Here is a 9454-nt window from a genome sequence, read left to right on the forward strand (position 1 = left end):
CGTGCCGGTCGGTCTCCAGGTCGTCGCTCGTCGATGCGTCGTCCGTCTGCTTGTCTCCGATCCCCGTCGGTGTCCCCCTTGCGTGCGGTGAGGAGCATGCACCTTTGCTTAAAAAGCGTTCCCGAGTTTTCCAGGTCCGTTGTTGGTGCCGCTTTGTGCGCAAGTGCTCCGTTCAAAGTCCCAGGCACAACTCCGCTGATGTAGTGTTCTTTCATCAATATCGAGTTGTTTCCATTTGGTGATGGCGGATCCTTGGTTTTTACACTGAGCACTTGGTTGGGTTGTTATTCAGAACAGATAACAGATATTAATGTTCAGTGTAGCTTTCGTAAAGCTTAAGCAGGACTCCTGACGTTTCGCACCTAGCTGGTGCTCCTTCAGAGGAGAATCTGCTGGCTAGGGGGGCAGTGCAGTCGTTTATATCCCAAGGTGTGTGTGTGTGTGTGTGTGTGTGAGGCAGAGAGGTGTGAAAAAGGGCCGTGTCCCACCTAAAGTGGGATAGGGAGCTGTGGGCCACCTTCTTTACTCTCGAGGAAGCTGTGTGTGTGTGTGTGTGTGTGTGTGTGTGTGTGTGTGTGTGTGTGTGTGTGTTAGAGAGATGTCTCATCACACCTTTTGGAAATCTCCCTTTTTTAAGGCATCCCTGTGAGGGTATGGACGACGGATGGAAGCAGCAGTGGAGAATTGAAGTAGTGGACCAAAAGGTTTATTTCCCTTTACTAAAAGTATTCTTCAAAACACATAAACCCTCAACCAAGTACAAAACAAACATAAAGTTATAAAGAACATGAGGCCTATGAGCCATGGGCTTAGCCCTTATATCAATATTAATGCATAACTCTCCTATTCACTGCATGAGAGTAACTACATAAGTTTGTATCAAGCTCTCTCACTAGTGCCCTAATACAAACCTATATAGCTATAGCTCCGCCCTCTGATTATACCATAACAGCCTCAATTTATTTCAAAATACATTTCCCCCAAAAATTACATCTAAAATAAATACTAAAAGATACAAACAATACTAAACATTTTTTACTATAAAAATCCCTACATACATCTTATAAAAACATTTCACACTACACAGTAAAACACCCCTACCTAGTTGGTTGTGCCCAAGGACTCCCCCCTAGATATACCCCAAATAGTTGACTCCATCGGGTTTACAACACAAGGCACCAAACACAACAGAACACCAGACAGCTACACGGTAAGGAAAAAGTCTACAGAAATGTTCTTCTAAAAACAATAAATACATTCACTCTCCACACAGTTACATATACCTGCCATATCTTTATAAAAGAAATATTAGTTAATGACAACCAGACAGATACCGGTAGGCCTTTCCCGGCACCCAATCTAGTTCAAACACACACACACACACACACATTTTCAGAACCGCTTGTCCCATATGGGGTCACGAGTTCACTAGTTCAAACAAACAGTGTTAAATGGAATACGAAACCAGAACAAACAATATAACAATACAAGATAAAATGCATGTGACAGGCAACAGCAACAAGGTTTAGCGTTACATTGTTGGTACTTTGCCGGCATCTTGCTGATTCCTTGGAACAACTTGCCTGTCACAGCTCAGTCTGTGACAATCCCTCTCTTATGATTAAGTGGTGCACGGACTGTATTAATTTGCAGTATGTTTTGGTTAATGTTTTGTTTGGTGTGGGGGTGAAGTGGTTGTCCATTATTATCTTTAAGACTGCTTGCCCCCACCATGTTGCGCTCAAACATGAAATCTATTCCGCAAACTTACCATTTTTCATTATTATACATTTCCGTTATAATAGAGAGGAGGTTAAAGAGCTGGCTGTCTGGTGCAGTCATCACAACCTGGAGCTGAACACGCTCAAAACAGTGGAGATGATTGTAGACTTTAAGAGAAACACCTCAGCATTATCCCCACTCGCCATCATGAACAGCACTGTGGCAACAGTGGAGTCATTCAGGTTCCTGGGCACTACCATCTCACAGGACCTGAAGTGGGAGTTCCACATAGACTCCATTGTGAAGAAGGCCCAGCAGAGGTTGTACTTCCTTCGCCAGCTGAGGAAGTTCAACCTGCCACAGGAGCTGCTGATGCAATTCTACTCTGCAGTCATCGAGTCTGTCCTCTGCACTTCTATAACTGTCTGGTTCGGCTCAGCTACGAAATCAGACATCAGAAGGTTACAGCGGATAGTTCGGACTGCTGGAAGAATCATCGGCACATCCCCCCCAGCTCTCCAAAAGCTGTACTCGTCCAGAGTCAGTAAAAGGGCTAGCAAAATCATTGTAGACCCCTCACATCCAGGCCACTTCCTCTTCGAACCTTTGCCATCTGGCCGGCGCTACAGAGCACTGAGCACCAGGACAGCCAGGCACAAGAAAAGTTTCTTTCCTCAGGCCATCTACCTCATGAACAGCTAAATCCCCCCTAGAGAGTAAACCAGTGCAATACATAACGCTGTTTATATTTATATCTATTTATCACATCATATGTCTTACTCACATTCCCTTGCATTTGTATAGAACATACATATAATGTCTAGTGACTATTTTTTGTATATTGTGTACTTTATATTTTTTATCCTTTATTCACATATTCTATCTTCTCATCTGTGTCTTGTCACTGTCATTCTGTCTGTGCTGTGGAAGTTTCTGTCACCAGGACAAATTCCTTGTATGTGTGTACATACTTGGCAGTAAAGCTTGTTCTGATTCTGATTCTGAATAATAAAAATAAGAAAATATCAGTCAGTAAGTAAAACAATGTTGGGCCCAAGTATTCCGAGTGGTACAGACAGCAATGTACACAATCACATCAACAGTGAGAGACAATACAGAGAGTCGCCAGGCAGGTACAGAAGGACCCCAGTCTTACCCCCATCCCCCCCCCCCCCGTGTCTCTGTTGCAGCTCCCGGAGGTTTTTTTATAACCCGCGAGAACCCGGGGCTCTCCCTCGGCAGGTCCGTGTCGGTTTGTCCACCAGAAGAGATTGTAATCCCCGTGTGTCCAGGCGTGCCTTCGCTGCCTCCTTCAATGCGTGGTCCCGTGCCGGTCGGTCTCCAGGTCGTCGCTCGTCGATGCGTCGTCCGTCTGCTTGTCTCCGATCCCCGTCGGTGTCCCCCTTGCGTGCGGTGAGGAGCATGCACCTTTGCTTAAAAAGCGTTCCCGAGTTTTCCAGGTCCGTTGTTGGTGCCGCTTTGTGCGCAAGTGCTCCGTTCAAAGTCCCAGGCACAACTCCGCTGATGTAGTGTTCTTTCATCAATATCGAGTTGTTTCCATTTGGTGATGGCGGATCCTTGGTTTTTACACTGAGCACTTGGTTGGGTTGTTATTCAGAACAGATAACAGATATTAATGTTCAGTGTAGCTTTCGTAAAGCTTAAGCAGGACTCCTGACGTTTCGCACCTAGCTGGTGCTCCTTCAGAGGAGAATCTGCTGGCTAGGGGGGCAGTGCAGTCGTTTATATCCCAAGGTGTGTGTGTGTGTGTGTGTGAGGCAGAGAGGTGTGAAAAAGGGCCGTGTCCCACCTAAAGTGGGATAGGGAGCTGTGGGCCACCTTCTTTACTCTCGAGGAAGCTGTGTGTGTGTGTGTGTGTGTGTGTGTGTGTGTGTGTGTGTGTGTGTGTGTTTACCTGTCTCATCACACCTTTTGGAAAATCTCCCTTTTTTAAGGCATCCCTGTGAGGGTATGGACGACGGATGGAAGCAGCAGTGGAGAATTGAAGTAGTGGACCAAAAGGTTTATTTCCCTTTACTAAAAAGTATTCTTCAAAACACATAAACCCTCAACCAAGTACAAAACAAACATAAAGTTATAAAGAACATGAGGCCTATGAGCCATGGGCTTAGCCCTTATATCAATATTAATGCATAACTCTCCTATTCACTGCATGAGAGTAACTACATAAGTTTGTATCAAGCTCTCTCACTAGTGCCCTAATACAAACCTATATAGCTATAGCTCCGCCCTCTGATTATACCATAACAGCCTCAATTTATTTCAAAATACATTTCCCCCAAAAATTACATCTAAAATAAATACTAAAACATACAAACAATACTAAACATTTTTTACTATAAAAATCCCTACATACATCTTATAAAAACATTTCACACTACACAGTAAAACACCCCTACCTAGTTGGTTGTGCCCAAGGACTCCCCCCTAGATATACCCCAAATAGTTGACTCCATCGGGTTTACAACACAAGGCACCAAACACAACAGAACACCAGACAGCTACATGGTAAGGAAAAAGTCTACAGAAATGTTCTTCTAAAAACAATAAATACATTCACTCTCCACACAGTTACATATACCTGCCATATCTTTATAAAAGAAATATTAGTTAATGACAACCAGACAGATACCGGTAGGCCTTTCCCGGCACCCAATCTAGTTCAAACAAACAGTGTTAAATGGAATACGAAACCAGAACAAACAATATAACAATACAAGATAAAATGCATGTGACAGGCAACAGCAACAAGGTTTAGCGTTACATTGTTGGTACTTTGCCGGCATCTTGCTGATTCCTTGGAACAACTTGCCTGTCACAGCTCAGTCTGTGACAATCCCTCTCTTATGATTAAGTGGTGCACGGACTGTATTAATTTGCAGTATGTTTTGGTTAATGTTTTGTTTGGTGTGGGGTGAAGTGGTTGTCCATTATTATCTTTAAGACTGCTTGCCCCCACCATGTTGCGCTCAAACATGAAATCTATTCCGCAAACTTGCCATTTTTCATTATTATACATTTCCGTTATAATAGAGAGGAGGTTAAAGAGCTGGCTGTCTGGTGCAGTCATCACAACCTGGAGCTGAACACGCTCAAAACAGTGGAGATGATTGTAGACTTTAAGAGAAACACCTCAGCATTATCCCCACTCGCCATCATGAACAGCACTGTGGCAACAGTGGAGTCATTCAGGTTCCTGGGCACTACCATCTCACAGGACCTGAAGTGGGAGTTCCACATAGACTCCATTGTGAAGAAGGCCCAGCAGAGGTTGTACTTCCTTCGCCAGCTGAGGAAGTTCAACCTGCCACAGGAGCTACTGATGCAATTCTACTCTGCAGTCATCGAGTCTGTCCTCTGCACTTCTATAACTGTCTGGTTCGGCTCAGCTACGAAATCAGACATCAGAAGGTTACAGCGGATAGTTCGGACTGCTGGAAGAATCATCGGCACATCCCCCCCAGCTCTCCAAAAGCTGTACTCGTCCAGAGTCAGTAAAAGGGCTAGCAAAATCATTGTAGACCCCTCGCATCCAGGCCACTTCCTCTTCGAACCTTTGCCATCTGGCCGGCGCTACAGAGCACTGAGCACCAGGACAGCCAGGCACAAGAAAAGTTTCTTTCCTCAGGCCATCTACCTCATGAACAGCTAAATCCCCCCTAGAGAGTAAACCAGTGCAATACATAACGCTGTTTATATTTATATCTATTTATCACATCATATGTCTTACTCACATTCCCTTGCATTTGTATAGAACATACATATAATGTCTAGTGACTATTTTTTGTATATTGTGTACTTTATATTTTTTAATCCTTTATTCACATATTCTATCTTCTCATCTGTGTCTTGTCACTGTCATTCTGTCTGTGCTGTGGAAGTTTCTGTCACCAGGACAAATTCCTTGTATGTGTGTACATACTTGGCAGTAAAGCTTGTTCTGATTCTGATTCTGAATAATAAAAATAAGAAAATATCAGTCAGTAAGTAAAACAATGTTGGGCCCAAGTATTCCGAGTGGTACAGACAGCAATGTACACAATCACATCAACAGTGAGAGACAATACAGAAAGTCGCCAGGCAGGTACAGAAGGACCCCAGTCTTACCCCCATCCCCCCCCCCCCGCGTCTCTGTTGCAGCTCCCGGAGGTTTTTTTATAACCCGCGAGAACCCGGGGCTCTCCCTCGGCAGGTCCGTGTCGGTTTGTCCACCAGAAGAGATTGTAATCCCCGTGTGTCCAGGCGTGCCTTCGCTGCCTCCTTCAATGCGTGGTCCCGTGCCGGTCGGTCTCCAGGTCGTCGCTCGTCGATGCGTCGTCCGTCTGCTTGTCTCCGATCCCCGTCGGTGTCCCCCTTGCGTGCGGTGAGGAGCATGCACCTTTGCTTAAAAAGCGTTCCCGAGTTTTCCAGGTCCGTTGTTGGTGCCGCTTTGTGCGCAAGTGCTCCGTTCAAAGTCCCAGGCACAACTCCGCTGATGTAGTGTTCTTTCATCAATATCGAGTTGTTTCCATTTGGTGATGGCGGATCCTTGGTTTTTACACTGAGCACTTGGTTGGGTTGTTATTCAGAACAGATAACAGATATTAATGTTCAGTGTAGCTTTCGTAAAGCTTAAGCAGGACTCCTGACGTTTCGCACCTAGCTGGTGCTCCTTCAGAGGAGAATCTGCTGGCTAGGGGGGCAGTGCAGTCGTTTATATCCCAAGGTGTGTGTGTGTGTGTGTGTGAGGCAGAGAGGTGTGAAAAAGGGTTGTGTCCCACCTAAAGTGGGATAGGGAGCTGTGGGCCACCTTCTTTACTCTCAAGGAAGCTGTGTGTGTGTGTGTGTGTGTGTGTGTGTGTGTGTGTGTGTGTGTGTGTGTGTGTGTGTGTGTGAGAGAGAGAGAGAGATGTCCATTGTGGAGTGATGGCTCTCCCTTGTGGGTGTTTTGTGTAGAATTGCAGGTGGGTTTGAAATTTCTGTGGTGAATGTCTTGTGATGTGGCTGGGGTTTAGGTGTCCAGGACAGGTTTGTATGCTTGGATTGGGGTAGGCTGTGGATGGGAGATGTTTTTTAGGAAAAAAAATTTTTTGAGCGTGTATGATGTGTGGTCTGAGGATAGGGTTAGGATGAGGGCTGGGGTCAAGGTGATGGTTAGGGCAAGAGTTAGGGTTCGGGGTTACGTAGGTTTCGTTCTGATCAATGTTTCTTCTTTTAATTTGTGTAATCTGTATCTACTTTTTGCCCACTTCACCGCCACCTCCCATTCTGCCTTACTGGCTAAGTCAGACGTGGGTTTCTGTGTGTGTGTGTATTATGCCTTCATGATGGGCCTGGAGTATATACATGTTGTTTTTCATCCAGGCCTCCACGTGTCTTTGCACTTTCTGTGATGTGATGTTGTTAGGAGATGAAGGTTTAATAAACTGGGTTAATTTGTTTGCCTCTTGGTGTGGTGGCGCAGTGGGTTGGACCGGGTCCTGCTCTCTGGTGGGTCTGGGGTTCGAGTCCCCCTTGGGGTGCCTTGCGACAGACTGGCATCTTGTCCTGGGTGTGTCCCCTCCAGGCTTAGGCCCTGAGTTGCTGGGTTTGGCTCCGGTTCCCCATAGGGTGAGTGGTTCGGACAGACGGACAAAACATAGAGGACGGAAGTACAATCAAGTTAGCGTACATGCTGAGTGATGTGGGTGTGAGTCCATCTTCTTCATTGCAAAATTCTCCCAGCACTTCAGGATCATCTGGAGCACCAAAAAGAGGCCCAACATCTCCCAGTGTGTCCTCATTGTCTTCAACAGACTATGATAACACCATCATTCAGGGACTGAACCGAGAGCGTGTGCATGACCACGTGAGTTCTCTATTCCTTGCTTTCCAAACAATGTACAGGTGCAGCATATACATACGATACAGTGTGATGGATAAAATGAACCACATATTAGCAACAGCTACTGTACACACTCAACATTTCAGTTTCACCAAAGGGGAGTGGGGGGGGGGGTATTCAAAATGAAACTACGAAAGTAATAAATGTGAGTATTCTTAAATCATTGGACATATGATATGTTTTCAGATAAAGTATATAGGGACATATAAGTTATGTTAAAAAAGCTATGTAAGATACAGTGAAAACCTATAAGCTCTAGTAAGCAAGCTGCTTTTCTCTGATAGTCCAAGGGCTGGTTTAAGGAAAAATGAATATGTTTTGCTGGTGTTGAAAGCTCATATTAAAGATTACATTATCATAGTCTACATGGGTTTATATTTGTGGAAAGTTCAGACTTACCAGTGTCCTGGGGTGGTGTCTGCAGCTCCCTGTTTATAATGTCCGTATTGCTTGTATGAGTTACTGTAGGTGTATTCTGACTTTGTGGGTTATGCCCCCGGGCCCCCCATTCCGTTCGGGTTAAACTGGTGGTACGAGTAGGGGTTCACAGATTGTGAGTAGGTCTGGCTCTGATAGTACTCATGTTGGCTGTGCCCCGTCTGTCCTCTGTAGAAACCCATATCTGTGGCTGAGAAGTCGGGCAAGGTTGGAGAGTCTTTGGATGCAGGGTGGCAGCTCATAGAGTTTGGGATGTCAGTCAAAATGCTGGCGAGCTGCTTTTCAAAAGCTGGTCCACTCATTATTGGTCGCACAGCATCTCCTCCTTCCTGAAAGCAGACGGTCCGAGTGTGCAGTAGATAGAGAAGGGGAAAGAGCAGTAAAGCAGGACCAAATCCTTCAAAAAACTTCTCTGGTGAAATTCTCTGTGCAGAACTGCATGCACTGGGGCAGCACCCAGCCGAGTAAAACTCTTCGTTATCGAACACTGGGTGGATTCTCTCTTCCTTTCGGCCCAGAAGAAGCCCCCCCCCCCCGGTAAAACAGCTCTGTGTCTCCTCCCCTGCTTCAAGCACACAGCACACACAGCAGCACACAACACACACCATCTTGCTGGTGCAATAATTTACTGGAATTATTGCCTTTCTATCTAAGGTAAATTCGTGTTCACCCGTAAGATGCACATTTGGTTTGCGTTGAGCATACAACTGTAATTGAGCATAACGCTTTTTGGAAAAGGAGCCAAAGTATCATTCTGCCGACACATTATTTATATTAGTGGGATGACCTTTTCAGTGTGAGTCACCCTGCTACCATGGCCTTCCTATATTGAGTTCATTGTCTGTGACTTGATATGTCTCCGGAACCTATTCCCTCGGTCTAAGAGCTCGGAACAGAGTTCCGGTGGTGTTGTTGAACTCTGTTTTCTCTGAGCATATTCGGTGGAACCTGATGAGTTGGGACTTGATCAATCCTTGGAAGGTGCGTTTGGGCTGGAAGCTGGATTTGTGCGGTAGACAGTGTGTGTCAGTGCTTTTAAAGTAAACCTTGGTCTCGAGTGTTTTTAAAGCCACCTTGAGGTTTACTGTAATGGACTGTGGTGTCCAGGAAGTTTACTTCCTGTGTGTCTCAGTGTTGTTTTATTGTTATTTTGGAGTGGTGTGTGTGTTCATGAGTGTGTCAAAATCCTCGTGGCCATGGTGCCAGACCCTGAAAATGTCACCCAGGTATCTGTAGCACTGGAGTGGTCTGTTTGGGCATTTCATAAATAGAGTTTCCTCCCAGTCTGCCATGTAGATGTTAGCATAGGCCAGGGCAAGTTTTTATTTGTTTTTAAACCCATTGCTGTCCGCTGTAGGAGGGGGACGCAGTGGTGCAGTGGGTTGGACGGGGTCCTGCTCTGCGGTTGGT

At 45.5% G+C, this 9454-nt stretch overlaps 1 long non-coding RNA gene across 3 annotated transcripts; it reads left to right on the plus strand.

Moving 5' to 3' along the window:
- The first annotated feature begins 370 nt into the window (after nt 1-370).
- Nucleotides 371-6610, plus strand: LOC114909164 (uncharacterized). 3 transcript variants are annotated; one of them, XR_003797140.1, is made up of 3 exons: nt 371-563; nt 3478-3595; nt 6449-6610. It is a non-coding gene; the product is annotated as an uncharacterized LOC114909164 (long non-coding RNA). The 3 variants fall into 3 exon arrangements; XR_003797142.1 differs by having other exon boundaries at nt 371-551; XR_003797141.1 differs by having other exon boundaries at nt 3478-3631; nt 6449-6463.
- Nucleotides 6611-9454: the final 2844 nt, after the last annotated feature.

Source organism: Scleropages formosus, chromosome 19 (assembly GCF_900964775.1).
Source record: "Scleropages formosus chromosome 19, fSclFor1.1, whole genome shotgun sequence".
Lineage (NCBI taxonomy): Eukaryota > Metazoa > Chordata > Actinopteri > Osteoglossiformes > Osteoglossidae > Scleropages > Scleropages formosus.